Source organism: Drosophila biarmipes, chromosome 3R (assembly GCF_025231255.1).
Source record: "Drosophila biarmipes strain raj3 chromosome 3R, RU_DBia_V1.1, whole genome shotgun sequence".
Classification (NCBI taxonomy): Eukaryota; Metazoa; Arthropoda; class Insecta; order Diptera; family Drosophilidae; genus Drosophila; species Drosophila biarmipes.
The window spans coordinates 790,633-807,953 of record NC_066616.1 but is presented as its reverse complement, the minus strand read 5'-3'; positions in this window follow the sequence as shown (position 1 = coordinate 807,953).

Below are 17,321 nucleotides of genomic sequence, written 5' to 3'. Positions count from 1 at the left end.
ACGGAAAGCTGAGCTCGCCGCATCTGAGTTTGTGCCTCCTAGCCGTTCCCCAGGATGATCTTCTGGAGAAGATGGTCAGCGACTACTTCGAGACCGAGAATTTCGGAGCGAAGCCGGTGCAGACAGTCGCAGCTGGCAGAGTGGACCTGGAGCCGTCAGTCGGAGATAGCGGCGACGCACGGGCCCTGAGCACCCTGGAGAAGACCACCAAACGTGTAGGCCAGAGATACGAGACCGGGCTGCTATGGAAGGACGACGAAGTGAGATTGCCGGAGAGCTACAGCATGGCCCTCAGGAGGCTCGTCAGCATAGAGCGTAAAATGAAGCGCGATGTGGACTTCGCGTCGGCTTACATCCGGATAATGGACGATTATGTCAAGAAGGGATACGCACGACGACTGGAGGCCCAGGAAGTCCAGAGGTTTCAGGAGGGCAAAGTGTAATACCTGCCGCACTTCGGAGTGGAAAACCGGAGGGGAAAATCCGGCTGGTTTTCGATGCGGCTGCCAAGGTGGACGGTGTGTCTTTGAATTCAGCGCTACTGAAAGGCCCACAGCGCTACAAGCCCTTCCCAGCAGTGCTCTTCCATTTTCGGGAAGGAGCGGTTGGAGTTTGTGCAGACATCAAGGAGATGTTTCATCAGGTACTGATGCAGCCGAAGGACAGATGCGCCCAGAGGTTTCTGTGGAGAGACGGAGACGACCAGCGAGAGCCGGACGTATACGAGATGGCAGTAATGACGTTCGGAGCGGCCTGCTCACCATGTTCGGCGGACTACGTGAAGACTGTGAATGCCTTGCGGTATAGCAGCCCTGGCCATCAACGAATACCACTACTTGGATGACTACGTTGACAGTTTCGCCAGCGAGGACCAAGCTATCGCCATCTCGACACGGGTGAGAGAAATTCACGCTGAAGCAGGTTTTGATTTGTGCCGATTTACCTCCAGTTCGTCAAGTGTGGTCAGAGCGCTGAACTCACTTGAGCCCATCGCCAGCGTCGGATGGACCGAAGTTGAGGAGGTGCTTGGGATGTACTGGCAGCCGGCTACCGATGAGTTCAAGTTCGGCGTCAAGTACCATCGAGTCCCGAGGAACGTGATGACGGGGAAACGAGTCCCTACCAAGAGGGAGTTCCTAAGCCTGGTGATGTCTACGTTTGACCCGATTGGGTTCCTGAGCTGCTACATGGTGACTGCCAAACTGCTGCTGAGGGAGATTTGGCGGAGAGGAGTCAACTGGGACGAGCCGCTACCGGATGAATTGGCCGCAGCCTTCGAGGATTGGCGGCAAGGGATGAGTCGGATCCAGGAGTTCCGATGCCCGCGCCACTACTTTGGCGGCGGACGAGTGCGGACGCTACAGCTGCACATCTTCGTGGACTCCAGTCAATCGGCGTTCGCAGCAGCGGCCTACTGGCGGGCCACGTACGAGAACGGAGACGTGCAGGCGCACTTCATAAGCTCCAAAAGTAAATGCGCCCCGATGAGGACCATGTCGATCCCGCGACTGAAACTCCAAGCAGCGGTATTGGGCACGAGATTGATGGACACCGTCAAGCAGGAGCACGGTGTGGCGATCAGCAGCTGTGCGCTATGGACGGACTCCAAGACTGTGTTGCACTGGATAAGCAACACCCAACGGAGATACAAACAGTTCGTCGGAAACCGGGTGGCGGAGATTTTGGAATCGACAGAGGCGTCCCAGTGGAGATGGATCCCGTCCGCCGAAAACGTGGCGGATGACGCGACAAGGCCGCGCAAGGCCATGGACCTGAGCATCGGTTCGCGATGGCTAAGCGGACCGCCGTTTCTACGAGGACCAGAGGAGAGCTGGCCGAGATCGAGCGAGGACTGGATTCCTCCGACGACCGACGACGAGGAAATGAAATGTGAGTTTGCCTTGGTCACGGTAAACTTTATATCCCTGCAGAGGTTCTCCAGCTATAATCGACTGGTGAGGACGACTGCGTGGGCGCTCAGATTTGTTCGACGATGCCGTGGAATACGTCGCGATGAAGAGGTCTACGGGTTGACCGCGATGGAGTGCGCTGGAGCAGAGCGCGCATTGATACGGCAGTCGCAGCGAGAAGCGTTTGCTGAGGACAGCCAAGGAAACGTCGCCAAGGACTGCCGACTGTACGGACTGTCCCCATATCTTGACGAGGACGGAGTATTGAGAGCCAGTGGAAGGATCGACGACGCGACGTGTGTGCCATACAACGCACGTCGGCCGATCATACTGTCTCACGAGGAGGCGCTGGCAGAAATGATCGTGCAGCAACACCACGAAAAGAGGTGCCACCAGAACAGGGAGGCGACGATCGAATCGATTCGGAGCAAGTTCTGGATAACGAACTTGCGGAGACTGCTACGGAGGGTGGTGAGCAAATGCAACGTTTGCAAGCTGCGGAAGGCACGACCCACACAGCCCGAGATGGGCCCCCTGCCTGCGGATCGACTAGAGGCCAACGAATGGCCATTTAAGTGTACTGGCCTGGACTACTTTGGGCCGCTCTTTGTGACAATAGGACGTCGCACAGAGAAGAGGTGGGTGGCACTGTTTACGTGCCTGACCACGAGGGCTATCCACTTGGAGATGGCTCACGATTTGTCCACCGATTCCTGCATAATCGCCATGAGGAACTTCATGAGCCGCCGTGGACCAGTGGTCAGGATAAGGAGCGACAATGGGAAGAACTTCGTTGGAGCCAAACGCGAGGCCAAGAGGTTCAGCGAAGTGTTCGAGCCTGCACAGATCCAGGGCGAGCTGTCGTCTAAGGGAGTCGAATGGATCTTTAACTGCCCGGCGAACCCAGCTGAAGGCGGTGCCTGGGAGAGGATGGTGCAGTGCGTGAAGAAGGTGCTGGCGCACACAATGAAGGAGCTCGCGCCCAAGGAGCATGTACTGGAGAACCTGCTGATTGAGGCGGAGAGCATCGTAAACTCTCGTCCGCTCACTCATCTACCGGTGACGGTGGACCAGGAGGCTCCACTGACGCCTAACGATTTGCTGAAAGGAGCATCGGATATCCCAGATCTCCCCAAGGATAATGGACAGGAGCCCGTGAGATCCGCTACTAGGAAGTAGTGGCGCATAGCAAGGATGATGCGCGATCGCTTCTGGAAGCGTTGGGTGCATGAGTACCCGCCAACTCTTGTGCGCAGGGAGAAATGGTGCAAGCGCGTCGAGCCTATCCGTCGAGGAGACCTGGCATTCCCGTGATCGGCCAAGCGGTGACAGTAGCATTATAATGCATTTATACAATTATTTTGGTATTGCGAATATTATTTTTTGTTATATTATTTTATAGATTTCATTCTTTTGTATTACAGATTATAATATATTGTCATTATATTGAGTGCTTCATTTTTGTAATGCGAAATTCGATAGTACACTCAAATATCGACCGCCTCAGTGGCTGCATCATTGCTCCACGCACAGGTGTTTATATGATGTTCATGAATAGATGTTTTTATATTATCTCCATTACATTTACACAGTTTTGATTGTATAGACAGTGTCCACTAAAACATAGGGGGCAATGAACATAATTCCTTTAAATTCGATCAAAAAGTAATTTATTTTAAGTACCCTTCTATACAATCATTCATACAATAACGAAATTTTATATACGTTTTCGACTTCTTCTTTTACCTCAAGATGTGTATACTCGAACTTCAATAAATGAAAATCTTTTAATTTTTCCCAACAAGGAGTATGACGGTGTGTATAAAAAGTGGTTTAAACCAAAGTGGTAAAACCAAAAAAAGAGCAATATTTAAATTAAATACGTATATTTGCGAGACAATAATTTCGTGATATTGCGGTACTTGGTAAAAATACATAAGTCGTTTTTTATTTTTCTTTCTTTCTCTCCCTTCTGGTGTTCTACCGCCAACATACGGTAAATACTAACGTTGAAAGTGGTAAGCCAAACGATGATGTGTAAAAAAAAGAGATCAAGATAGTGAGCGGAAGACCAACATATATTGAAGAGAAAATGCCAGGGGAGAGATGGTCACGTTTAAAAATAACAAAAGCCAAATAAAAAGAGTGACTGAGTAACAATTCGTTGCAAGTCAAGAGAATCATCACGATTTAAGAAAGAGGACATATAAGCCAAATTACAAGAATAACTGTTTAACAGTTGGTTGCAAGTCAAGAGAATCTTTCTAGAAATAAGTAAAATGCTTAACTGTACGTTTTTAATTCAGGGAAAAAAAACTATTAAACAGAAAAATAATCTGTTTTCGCTGAGGCAGTTAGCCTTTTAATAAACTGATATAGTCAGATGCAGTGGCCGAAATAATAAATAAATTAAATTTTTGTTTTATTTTACTATCAGACTTCGCATAAGAAGGAAAATGGGTGAAAAACTGTTTGAAACCATTGAAAAATCATTGTTAAGAAACGAATGGAAAAGATGGTTTCGCGCATTTCAAATATATACCGATGCAGAAAGGATTGAAACGCCTATTAGGAAACGAAATAAGTTGCTTCACTTTGGAGACATGCAATTGCAAACGGTAGCTTACTCCTTGCCCGACGCTCCAGTAGACCCGGATAATAACAAAGAAGTCGACGTATTTTTGGTGTTGATGCAAAAGCTGAATGATTATTTCTCACCGAAACAAAACTCAACCTTCGAACGGCATACATATGTTTCACCTTTGGATGGTGAGAGTATCGCAAAATTTACAATTCGGTTACATCAGCAACTGCAGAAAAGCAATTTCGGTTCCACTAATGATGAAATTGAAGGGATCTGTCTTAAAAAAAAAACATGTCATCCCGGACTTCTGGAATTAAAGAAAAGCTACTAGAGAAAGAGCATACCTTGACTGAGGTAATCGAAGCTTGTAAAGTAGAACAAGAAATTATGAAGCAATCACAATCAATGAATTATAAGACGGAAGAGAAACAATAAGTAAAATATCATTCCGGAACGGAAGATACGGAATGCGGTAGATGTTGTCACTCCGACAATAACTGACTAGAACGAATACAAAGCACCAGCCCACACAGCCGAGCAACGGTGGTACCAAGCGATTACGGATAGATATGCGGCGAGTGCAAGATTAATGCGTTCTTTCCGAAACGAAACGGACCAAGGAAGAATGTTTGCGAATTTGCAACAATAATGAAAGTGATGAACTGATAGAGTGTTCGAAAGGAGGGCAGCTTGTTCCCTTTATCATCGACTCGGGCTCGCGTTTTTATCTGATTAGCCAAGCTGACTGGTTATTAATGAAAGTTAGCAAAGCAGTAGTTTTCAACATTAGATCTAACTCGAAGAGACAATTTTGGGCTTATACTTTAAACCAATTGCTTAACGTACTTTGCGTGTTCGAGGCTCCCATATCAACAGGCTCAGATAAAGAGATCATTCACATTCATGTCACATTCTATCAGACAAGGGAATTAGTGTCGATCACAAAAAAAGAGTAGATGTTATTAGCTCATTTCGGGATCCAAGAAATAAGGAGGAGTCAAGAAGCTTCCTTGGTCTGGTCACTTATATCAGGAACTTTATTCTGGCTTTAGCCGATCGTACAGAACCGCTAAGGAAGTTGTTGGGAAAGGGTGCCAAATTCATCTCGGGCCCCGAAGAGAAAGAAGCGTTCAACGATTTGGTCGCCTGGTTGAAATACCCAGACTTTCCAATTTCAATAGAAAATATCGAACACGTCTGATTGCTGATGCAAGCCCGGTGGCGCTGGGAGCAGTACTGCTACAGTTCACAGAAAGAAGCGAACCCCAGATCCTTTATTTTGCCAGCAGAAGTTTGTCTAATTTTGAGAAGCGATACTCACAAACCGAAAAAAAAAGCTTGGCACTGGTATGGGCGGTAATAAATTTTTTTTCTACTAGGCCGGTATAGAGTTTAAATTGGTTACCGACCACAAGCCGCTCGAAACAATATATAAGCCAACATCAAAACCACCAGATCGCATCAAAACGTGTCTGCTGCGGTTACAAACTTATAATCTCAAAGTAATTTATAAAGGATTTCGTATAGAGCATAGCATTTTTTCTGGAGGTAGCAGAGAAAAGCATCCTTGACGAAGAAATTGAGGATGCCATTACCTTCTTGCAAGATGATTCATGGACTTCTGCCGCACTAAATAACCTTTACCCGTTCTGATTCGAGCAATCAGAAACATCTTACTGAAAGGAAACCGTTTGATCATTCCGACTTCTCTGCGAAGAAAGGTACTAGAGCTAGCCCATAAAGGTCATCCAGGCGAATCCGCAATGAGGCGTTGGATACGCTTCAAGGTTTGGTGGCCTGGCAAAAATAGTGCGGCTGAAAATTTTGTAAAGTCCTGCAAAGATTGCCTTTTAGTCTCGCAAGCAAATAATACCGCACCAATGAGTAGAACACCGTTTCCAGCGGGTCCTTGGAAATGCGTGGCTTCCTATTTGTTGGGTCCCTTGCCAAGAGGCGAATTCTTACTCGTTTTCTTAGATTATTACTGGCGGTACATGGAGTTTAAATTCTTGCGTTCTATTACTTCAACGACTATTATCGATGTTTCCCAATATATATTGTAAATAATATTTCTATTGTGGTGGGAAGTGATCTATGAGTTAATACATAAACTATTTTTTTAAATCAATATTTATCATCTCTTCTAAATAGTGGATTGTCTATGCAATCTCTTAAAACTAACTGTATTGTTTTCGAATTCACAAAATCTTAAATATGCACCTCTCATTTTTAATATTTCCGTACACGCCCACTTCAAATACTATACATGATCAAGGACAATAGTTAGTCTTTCATGCACAACTCTAAATGTGAAAAAGGTATCGTGAAAAATAATTAAATATGAAATGAATGAAATCCTTGCAAAAAATAGGTGGGCAAACCATGTCCGCTTGGAGTCGCAAAAGTGATTCTTTTTTAAAATTTATCTTTAATGAGGAATTCCAACAGAGAGTTAGAGGATGATCTCATATAAATATATACGAAGGAAATAAATGGACAACTTTTTTAAACTTTATATCAGAAGACGGTAAAATTGACATTATATAAATATTAAAAATATTTCAAGGCCTTTATTTAATTTTATCTCTTTTAAACAATTAAATTATATACTAATGAAGGCACATATAGGAAATCATTTGAATCCTCAAGAGCAGTATGCCTGTCTTTTCTTACGTTTCCGGCAAAACAAAAAGGTCTAGTTTCCTATTTCGATAAGCTTAATGCATGTAATGGAACCTAAAATCAAAACAGATTTTCCTCTTGAAAAAATCGAATAAGAATGCTTCTCAGCAAATTGGCTTTTTTCTTGTTTATTTCAACGACTTATACTTTTTATCGCTTAGTATGTTCCAAAGGGAACATTTGTAGGGCAAAAAGTTTTATAAATCAAAAGATGAGGCTATATAATTTGAAATTAAAAAAAAAGTTCAATTTAACTATGGAAAATATTCAAAAATAGATAAAAAAATGTTTTAAAACTTTAAACCTATTTTATTTAGAAAATTTCAGTATAAGCAACGTAATTAGCATATTAAATAACATTTTCCAAGACATATAGCACGACTTTTTGAGAAATTATAAGCATTTTAAATCTCTTTTTTTTTACTTCCCGCGGTTTTTCCAAAAGAACAAAAAGTTTTCTATCTCGATCTACTTATTACATCTATAGGATTCCGAAGGCACCTAGACTATGATGGAATGCATAAAAACCCACAAAGGGAAACAAACATCGAACGATTACTATGCCTTCCTTTTATTGTATATATGGTAATCTTCTTCGCACACCCTCCTGGTGAGCTTTGTCACTACATGGACTTCCATCCACAAATATTTTTTTATTTGCAGTAAAACTTAAACTTGACTTACAAAAAATTATATTTGTACTTCTGAAAAGCTCCGACCCCTGATATTCGTTTATTTCACAAGGTAATGATATATTTTCAAAATATAATTTTTGCTTTATCCCCAGAACGCTTATTTGGTAAATTGTAAAGCAAGAGCTACCCGAGCATGCGCCCCTGTCCGTTACGTGACCGAAAAGGCTGAAATCAGAACTGAGTCTAAAAAGGAAATACAAAGGAAAACCAGTTTGGGATTTTAAAATGCCGTACACGACGAACCATCCGACAACAATGAAGTAAACAATCAAATCCGAATCAATCTGGAAAATGAGATAATAAATCAGATTATAAGATAATAAATAAGAACGATGGGACTATTTATTGCAAGCAGTATCTCTAAGCTTAATCTGCTTCAGATTTCGTAAACACGTATGCTGAATGAAGGAATTATAAGACCAAGTAAAAGCCTTTGTAATTCTCCTGTTTTCGTGGAACCTAAAAAGTTCAGTAGTTAGAAAATGCGCCATCTGGTATGATTTGCATATTAATGGCCCCCGTACCCCTCATATGTGGGTTTTGGGACAATTACCATAATTCATAAATTAACCGATTTTAATGGGCTTCATAAAAATGTCACGATTATGTCCATAAAGAGTATACTTGATTGAATATTGCTTTCTATGATTGTATGACAAGTTAAGAAATAAAAAAAAACCGAATACAATTAATCTCACAAGTTAATGATTCTCAGATGTGAGAAATATTTTCAAACCAATATTTTCGTTGCCGCCATAGAACGCATTACTGGAAATTGTCAAAGATTCTCTCCTTTCCGCAAAAGGAGTCATAAAATATCAGCCAGAGTCAGAGACCAGAACATTGGCCCTTGTCTATTACCTGACCGCAATAAAAGAGACACACACACGGGGCACGCATATTGAGAAGATCACTGAATTCTTATCTCGGACACCTTCCCAAAAGGGTACAACGCACAAGTATACAGGTATTTAAACTCGAAATAAAAAGTCAGAAGTTTATTTTGAAGCATAATAATACATTTATTCAACTATTATGGTATTGCGAACATTATTTGTTATATATTAAAATTAATTTTCTGGCTCCTTTCCGGCGATCTGCGTAGCAGAGGCATACGCACGTTTTCGTTACAAAATGTAATTGGTCACCATAGTTTGTAGTTTTCAGATCATGTCCACCTTAACTCAAGAACAACGTTTTTTTTAGAAGGTATTGAAAGTGCTGACCAATTATCCGTCCTTAAATTTGTTCGATGAATTGGTAATTTTCCTCATGAAATTTCATTTAATTAATCTTGTTATCTTGTAGTTCTATACACATTTAGCCTCAACTTTAAAATGATGTATATAAATTTATTTACTTGTTTTGGTGCTACTTTTAAAAATTTTCAAAATATTGTATGCATTGTTTAGAGCACAACCTCATTTCCTCGATATTAACAAGCTGACGATACCCAATAAAGTTTCCTAGAAATCTTTTGAGCACTCTTACAAATAATCAGTTTCCGTTTGTAAATGTCCTCAAAAACTTTCAAGTTTGCGGAACACTATTTTCTCCATCGTTTCAAAGTTTTGTGATGTTTTTAGGTTAAACAAATTGTAAACTTTCTAAATTTTGTAATTAGTACAGTAAAATCAAATGGTGATTGTATTAAAAAACTATTATTCAAGCTATGATCTTTCTCGAATACAAATCTAATTTCCATCAAAATAAAATTATTTTTATTATCTAAGAAACCTTCAACATCAATCGAATCAGTTTCTTTTTTCATTTTCTTAACTTTAAACAATTCGTCGTCCAAGTCCGTTTAATGGGCTATATCCAACTAAACGATATTGTATAAGGAGACAATAAGCTTGGATAATTTCATGACTCGGTGTACTGAGTTCTTTTGAAATTCTCACATCAATGGGAACAGTTTTCACTCATTCGTTTTGATATAAAAGATCAACCACAATATTGCGGGCCTTCAATTTAAATTCACTTGAGGTAAAAAATGGTTATGATTCTCGATTATATTAACTAGCTTGAAATCTTGTTCACATTTCATTAAGGTGAGCATACTGAATCTTACTAAAATCGACATTCATATTATCGTACGGATATGTGTCAGAATACAAGTGAACTTTCAAGTTTGATAAATTATTTGGGATAATAATAACAGTGCAAATCATGGTTTTTCGCGGTTAGCCTACAATTTCGCATTCCAGCTGTGTTGGCTGCCATGCCCCAATTTGGGGTTAATATATGAATCCCAACTCCAGGATGCCATTTGAAGGTTTACACCACTTTTGATAATATCGTATATCTTAACTTTTGCAAAATCACTCGGAGTTACATGGGGGATTTTACAGGTTATATTCGTTATTTCCAGTTTAAAAGTTTGTTCATTTTTGTTTGTTCGCCAAGATTCTTAGTCAGCATCAACACTAGTTCGTGTTAACAATTTACCAAACCTTTTTTATAATCCTAAGCAAATCTCCACAAATTTTTTGAATGATACAGATAAGTTGAAGTGGGGTCTCGTAAAAATTTCTTCTCCATCCGGAACTTAACAGATTTTGACTTTTAAAACTATCCAGAGATATAACATTTTTTAGGGTGGTAGTCATACCAACGAATCCTGTTTTATAAATCTCACATCCATTTATTTCGTACTTAATTTTATCCAAAAAGTAAGCCATAAAACTATTTAAAAAAAAAAGTGGCAACATAATCAGTTGTAAGTCGATTCGGTGAATCTTTTACATTAACTCCTTGAAAATTAAGGTATCTTTCGTGAGGAGGTAAGCACAAGTCTTGACTTTAAATAGTAATTCGAATATCAAAGTTTGGTTCAAATGTTTGATTATACGATAAATAAGTATAAAACTCTTTCTTCAAAGTACTCTTATCTGAGTAACCCTTTTCTCGTTTTCCTTGCAACTTTTTATATTATGTTTGAAGCTTCAATCCTAACGACTTTAAAAATAATTTATTTTTCAAAGTAAGTGATTTTTTTTTACCATTCCCCTTTCTATAACTTTACAATTAGTAATGCTTGGCTTAGGCCACGTCTTTTATTATAAATAATCATTTTATCAGCCGGATGTGCATGCGAATCGAAAAGTTCTGATCACGTAAATTTACCAAATCAACGTTTTGGTCAACTATGCGTATGGATTGTGAGCTTATCTCATTATCTTATCTTATCTTAATATCAACATATGAACCACAGATTATATTACATTCCTAACGTATTGTATTAATTTTTAGTATGTTCACAGTCTGATTTTGGATTTTTAACCTTGAGGGTTACATTCTTTTAGAAATCGTTGATGTCATTTAATTCGTATGATCCAGTAGGAATCGTAATAACATTGTTACCGATGTGAAATATATTATTTTTTCGTCATTATTTGGAATCGAATTATACATATTAAAGTCAATAAGTGCGCATTCATATTTCCCATTCAATCGATAGAGGGAAACAAGTTTGTATTTATAATGCAACTATGCCCATTCGAAGATAATGTAAGTGATCTAGACTAATTGAAATCCATTGATAAAGTGCGGGATTCTAAGTATCAAGCCCAGCTCATTGTTAATATCACTCCTTAAATCATGATAAAATGACCAAATCCTTTTCTGTACCTTCCGTTATCAATTTCATCATTCTTACTTATTAAAAGAAATCCGTGCTTATCCTCCCAACACTTTTGACAAATTTTTATTTCAGTGTTAATATGATACCTATATATATGCAGAAAATTTACATCATTTTGTTTAAACATTAAAAAATAGTTTGCATTGTCACGAATCAAATGTTTAGGTATATGACTATATGTTTGACATAAATAAAAAGTCGATATTGGTCCGCCCATACAAAAATAAGATCTTACGTTGTCTTGTTTTTCTTGTTTTTTCACAATGAAATTCTTTTTGGCTTCACTGGGGTCTAGTGCACCGTCATTATGGGAGAATGTATGATATCTATATCCCATTCCTTTTATCAGTTTTATTAAATTCTCTAAAAACTTATTTTTAGGTTGATATAAGCTTATTGAAAACTCCATTTTGATTGACAAAGCCTGGTCGCGTTTCAAAGCGCCATACAGCACTTTTGGTGAAAAAACAGCAGCATTCTTTGTTACAAATGTAACGAAAGCCAAGAACGAATTTGGGATGGGATTGAATAAAACGGAAAAGAGGGGGAGGAAAAAATAAACCCCTCGGGTGTTATTAATGCTGCTACTAAGACACTGAAAAAAACAAAAACCATTAGACATTATAAGTGTAACTCAATATGCACGTAAATCTAATCATCAATCAATGGGCTCTAACAAAAATGTTAACATACCTGGTGTAACTAGTATACCCAAAATTGGAGGTTTTCTACCAATCGTGCCGATCTTGACGGCCCTCAGTGCTCTTCGTAGTTGATCAAGTGGTAATTCAGCAATTGCACAGTTAATTGATAATGCAAGAATCGCTAAAGAATATTAGAAACGTCACAGCAGAAAAATTGAAGGTGTTGCTGTAGAAAAAGAATTATATCTCAAGCCCTACAGTAAGTGAAACAAACACTGAGAACGATGTGACTATTTATTGCAAGCAGTATCCCTATGCTCAATCTGCTTCAGATTTCGTAAACTCGAATGATGAAGGAAGGAATAATAAGATCAAGTAAAAGCCCTTGTAGTTCTCCTGTTTTAGTGGAACCCAAAAGGGTAGTAGTTAAAAAACGCGCAATTTGATACGATTTGCATATTAATGGCCCCCCGCCCCACTCACTTTCGCGTATGCGGGTTCTGGAATAGTTACACTAATCCATAAATTTTCGTGGTCATAAAATTGCCACGATCATGTCCATAAAGAGTATACTTGATTAACCTCCTTATTATGAGCATTTAACAGTCACGTAAGAAAGGTGCATGGGACAAAAGTCGCAAACCCAAAGTACTTCAAGATCATTATCACGTACCCTTTTAGCTAATTATACAAAGTGTTGATATGCACTTGATAAAGTTCGCACACCCAAAGTATCCAAAGGTTGCTATCCCAAAGAAACATGAATTGTGTTTGTCTCATCAATACCTATCAGCTGACCTAAAAAAAGTGTGTCACGCCCACTCTAGCGCCCACGAACGGATTAAACGCTTAAATCTGTCTGCCTACATCTACTGAAATTACCGGTAGGTGGCGCCCTGAAATATCGCTTTGCTACTTATATATCTTCATTATTTCTTTGCCCCCCTGAAGCTAGCAACAATTTTTAAAAATTGTCAATGGTGTTACTAACGTTGAAACTTAGGATTGCCCAAGTTAAGTCCTTTTTTTGTTTTCAATAAATAACTGTTGTTTTTTTGGACAGATGGGATACAGCTTACAAAACCCATGTTTGCTCAGGAGGGTAATGTTGCCAGTGTTGTTTTTTGTTTACGGATTGGTTGTGCAGTGCGCTGGTAGTTTCCTGCCGCTTGGAATAATCGTCCTTTAGTGGTGCTATTGGCTTCACTTCAGTAACTCGTAAAAATCGTTGTTTTTTTAAAGTTGGCACTATTAAGATTTCTACATTCGGCAGTGTTATTATATTAAACAAAAACACTTCTTCACTTAAAAATATAGTGACGATCGCACCCTCAACAAACAGAAGTTCTGATATCAAATTTTTTTCGAAAGTGTAATACACGATCTACTAAATAAATAACCTTTCCACGCAGGCATATTGAATTACAGCGTTCCGAATGTAAAAAATGTAGAAAGTGTGTACGTCAAAGAATCGCAAATCGCAAAGGCTATACACTTTAATTATAAATCTGTAAAGCCAATTTTAAAAAATTTCGAAAAAGACTAAAAAAATTTTTTTTAAAATAATTGCACCATAATTTTTAAACAATGGTATTAAGACAACTTGAGTATAAGAGGCTTTCGTAATATTTGAAATACCTTTCTAATGACATGAACACAAGACTGCAGCTTTAGTAGTTCACATGTTACGGTTATACAACATTTAGGTGTTTATAGTTGTTTTCTCGCCAGACTAGCTAGTTTTTCCAAAAGTGGTAGAACTAATATTTTTTATATTGAGCAGTTTAATTTCGTCTACTTTCAGGACAAACTGACAAAGAAAATAAAAATTTCATTTTGAGAAGTCTCACGAAATCTTGTTTTTCGTGTTACTTTTGAACGTACCATTAGTAGATCGTATAGAACAGAATGCGGTTGTTAGTTTAATCTTACTTGAAAATACCAGTTCTTTGTAAAAACATTGTAGTTTGGAAATGTTTGACGCAGAGGTTCAACAGCATTTTGCTGGGAAACGACCAACAAAAAGATTGCAGCGTATAGAACGTTGTCAGCATTAATAGTAACAGAGAGGCGCACGGACAGGAAAACATGGCTAGATCGACTCAGCAAGTGGTCTCAATCAAGAGTATGCATACTTTATCGTTCTTAACTTACTGATAGACGCATCTGTCGAGCACGCAAATCTTCCTTTTCCAAGAAATCATATTCTTCATACACATCCATATCATCATCATCGTCAAATTCTTCGAACATATAATAGTCACCAGTTCGGACGGCATGAGGATGAAGACGTAAGTCCCGACGTCTTGGTTCAGGCGAACGTGTAAAATATGTGCTCTTGAACTGTAAGAGCTTAGCTTGATTGATCGATGACGAGCTCAAATCTTTGAATATTTTTTCTTCCTCTGCCTTATAGTGAACATGAATTGAGCTGGTAGGGGATTCCTGATTATTTGAATCCAGTTTAATGATTTCTGTCAAGTATAAGCATTAAAAATAAAGTAAACATTTTATTTGAATTATATACAATGTTTTAATATTAATAGAACTTATTATTATTATTTTTTTTTTTATTTAATATACTGTAACTACTGTAACAAGTGTAATGTAAAAATGTCTAATCAATGTACTGCATGTCAGAATGCACATTATTTTCATTATAATAATTTAAAATTTAAAAGTGTTGTCCAAAATTTTTGGAATTTTCTGCTAGGGGATTCCTGATTATAGGAATCCAGTTTAATGACTTAAAGTACCTGTAATTATATTTCTTATGTTTGTTGCTGTTGTCTTTACCTACGCTTACAAGAAAAGCAATACAAATCGATAACATCAACTATCAAATATACAGAAAAGAAATGCGCCAAGATCAATTTGATATGCGCATGGTAAGTTTGCGTTTTTTCGATAAATATCATATTAACCCTGAAATAATGTCTAATTGATACCAAAAAATTTAATTTTCTTAATTCTCTCTTTTCGAATATTTCTTGACATCGAAAAAGAGAGGATAGAGCAATATGGCGGCGTTAATTACGTGTGCGATAGACCAGCTGGTAAGGTGTCTGTCTCTGATGCTGAAGGTCCCAGGTTCAAGTAAGCCCCAAGGCAGAGTATGCTTTAAGTGCTAAGAATAATGTCTGAAATGTCCTTATAATTGTTATAACAAAGCTGCATTTAAATAATTTCAGATTTCAATAAAAAATAAAAATAAATTTGTCGCGGGGAGGACTCGAACTACTAACCCTCAGGCCTGTGTATCAAAAACGAAGCGCTAGCCCTCTGAGCCAACGCTTGATTGTGACAAAAAAGCTTTGTCAAAGCTTTTTTCTAAAAAAAAGTGATACCGCTAATGTAAAACAAATAAATATTATCGTTTTTAACATTTTCGATCATATCAAATTGATATTTGACATATCAGGGCCGAATCAATACTGGATTCCATCAAATTGACTATCATATCATATCAATTTTTATTCTGTGTATAATATGTGTTCCATACTTACACTTTTATAAAATATTTGGGATGAAGGAAGAACGTTCGACCTCATAAGGTATATGTAGAAGATGTAGGGTCAGGTGCGTCGGCTTTTATCAATTCCGCTTTTTCCAGGGTATTAGATCACTCCCAACTGGCTAAGATCTCTCTTCACTTAGATAGATAGATAGAGATCTACTAGGTCTTATTACATTTGCTTCTATCATCTGTTACTTACTATCTTCTTGTAAGTTTTCTTTATATCTAGCAAGCGGATTTCCAAAATGGCGTTTATATTTGACTTAACAATTTCAATTAAGTTAACCTCATTTAACATTTTATCATCAATACATTTATATGGCGAAATTACTACTTTCTAACAATTTTAAGTTAAATTCATAAATGTGTACTGCGGAAACAGAAACATTCGGAATCCGAGTCAAAGAGCATCACGATGCCAACCGAAGACTCCAGCTGTTCCTGTTCATGTATATATATATATATATAGCAGTAAGTTTGGTCTTGGCACTCGACGTGAGGAGAGTGCAAATAAAGAAGATTACGACAGCACCATTCTGACGCGAGTTTTATGGGAGTATTAAGTGTCACATTGGGAAACTCCCAAGTAAACTATAATTCAATAAATTGAGCAGTGTCATTAGGCGTGAACATGCAAATTAAAATTATCTCTAGAAACCCGTTAGATTTCCTTTTTGTTGTTCCTTTTGTTTCAAGCCAGTGCGTGGATAATCAAAAGCGCGACGAGATGAATAAGTAATACTAAGAGAGCGAAAACTTTAAGAAAATTAAATTTATAATGAAGAGCTAAGTAGATAAGAAACAGTCTAGGGAAAGCAAACGGAATGGCTAAAAGTAAATTTGAAAAAATCTGACAAAAGTCTGGTCGAGTTGCGTATATATTTATTAAACAAAGATGAAAGAAAGATGTTTGAGGGATAAAATTATTGATATGTGACCTAGTCCAGAAGGGAGAAAGAAACTTCTGGAGAAGAAACTAACATTAGGCGAAAACATCACTTGCTAAGTTGACAAAAAAAAAGGTTTACAATTCCAGACAACTTTAATAAAACTAATAGCTGGAAATCGCAAAGAACGAACAATAGTGACTGTGGTAGATGTTGATGGTCTGATTACAACGAGGATAATTATACATGCCCAGCGCGAAACAATAAATGTAATCGATGGTCTCTGGTAAGCCACAGACGTATATAGACAACCTTATGATGGAAAGAGGGTGGAAAACCGTAGAGTACGTTTGATAAAGGCGGCAACCACGAGGAAAATGAAATTAAGAAGAAGAAGAAGAATGGATAAAATGCCGAACAGTGGAATCAAGATGTTGAAATTGTAATCGATTCCGGTTCTCGGTTTAATCTTATCGTAGAGATACGAAAAAGATTACACAATTTTTAAAGTTTTTAGGCACCGATAGCAAGCCAGTCTCAGAGCTGATTTTTTTCTTTTCGTAATTGGAAAAGGTTGGCAGACATAACTTGGATGGGAATCAGCAACTAAATTAACCGATCTGCCAAGCGGTTTACTAGTAAAACACATTGAAAAAAGGAACGCCATTCCCTAAATAGAAGGATGTCAGCATTAATCTGAAATATATTCACTTATTCACCTCCTATCGCGTTAGAATGCTATGAAGGAGGAAGCTC